The sequence below is a fragment of the Microtus ochrogaster genome, unplaced genomic scaffold, assembly GCF_000317375.1.
Source record: "Microtus ochrogaster isolate Prairie Vole_2 unplaced genomic scaffold, MicOch1.0 UNK1, whole genome shotgun sequence".
Lineage (NCBI taxonomy): Eukaryota > Metazoa > Chordata > Mammalia > Rodentia > Cricetidae > Microtus > Microtus ochrogaster.
In genome coordinates, this window is record NW_004949099.1 from 25,032,900 (window position 1) to 25,034,211 (window position 1,312).

The following is a 1,312-nucleotide window of genomic DNA, read 5'->3' on the forward strand; positions in this document are numbered from 1 at the left end:
AGTTACACTTGATTTTTAAATACCTGCATTTATAAAGGACAGACAGTGCTTAATATTTGGATGTGTTGAGTTTAGAACCTTAATGGCATGACCTTTCAGTGTGGTATATGGTGATGGCCTTGTCTAATGCTGCCCCTATTTTGTTCTGAATATTTTAACAATGCTCTCAGGCATACAGATATGTTTGGAAGTCAGAGTCCCCACCTCTTGGTACTTTGTGAAACACTGGTGTGTGTTTTCTTCATCTGTCTAGCTCCTCATTTCATCTTTAAAATTCTTCCTTATAACCTGTTGTACCAGTTGTCTGGTTCGTCTCCATTGTGCTCCCACCCTGTTTAATTTCTTTTCAGTGAATGCTCTAGCATAAGAACACATGTGGTTTATAACTATGTTTTATTGTGATATTTTAAATTCAAAGCATGGCATTATATCCATTCAAAAATTGTCAGGCATTTTATCCTAGAATGAGAGCTCATAGTTCTCTCTAGTATCTTTTAACATTCTTCCCCAGGCTCTACTTCTCCATGCCCCCTAGCATAATTTTCATTTTCTTCCCTGTACATGTATTTGTGAGACATTACATAATTTTTCCTTATCCTGTTCTCCAGTTCACTCATGATGTCTTCGGCAGAATATAATCTGATATTTAAAACTATTTTTGGTTCCTCCAGAAAAATGTAGCTTTCACTTTTTGCCATTTCAAGTACCTATTTCCTGTATATCTCCTTTTGAACTCCATAGTATTTTGATAGTATAAAATTATTATACCTATATTTTCATTTATCAGTTTAGTTACCTAAGTGTGGGATTTGACACCGGCAGAAGGAAAGGGTCTGTGGGGTGCTCAGTCTCCAATGGGCATCTGCATCACATTATTTCCCTTAAGACCAGTGACAAATAAAAATAAAACTTTTTAAGAGCTAGCGATCAAGGATGACCCAACTAAAACAGTATCTTTTGTACGTGATATGATTGATGCCCTCAAAAATTTGTAGAAGCTATGGTTGTCTGCAAAATCGTTCAGGAGATCAAACCTATTAATATTAATCTCCATCATAAACAGCATAGATATTCAGACTCCCACTTCTAGCTGAGGCGCTATTGACAGCTGATGATTCTGTGGACAAGAATTTCTGCCATTCTGTGTAGGCCATGCTATTTCAGTGGGTGGTCCACAACCAAGAGTATGTGGGCAGCACAAATTAAACTTGATTGGCAAGAAGAAGAAGAAGAAGAAGAAGAAGAAGAAGAAGAAGAAGAAGAAGAAGAAGAAGAAGAAGAAGAAGAAGAAGAAGAAGAAGAAGAAGAAGAA

At 36.7% G+C, this 1,312-nt stretch overlaps 1 protein-coding gene across 4 annotated transcripts in view; it reads left to right on the forward strand.

The window, feature by feature from the left end:
- Grm7 (glutamate metabotropic receptor 7) overlaps positions 1-1,312 on the forward strand; it is a 905,362-nt gene that overhangs the window by 507,067 nt on the left and 396,983 nt on the right. The gene's annotated exons all lie outside the window — the stretch shown is intronic.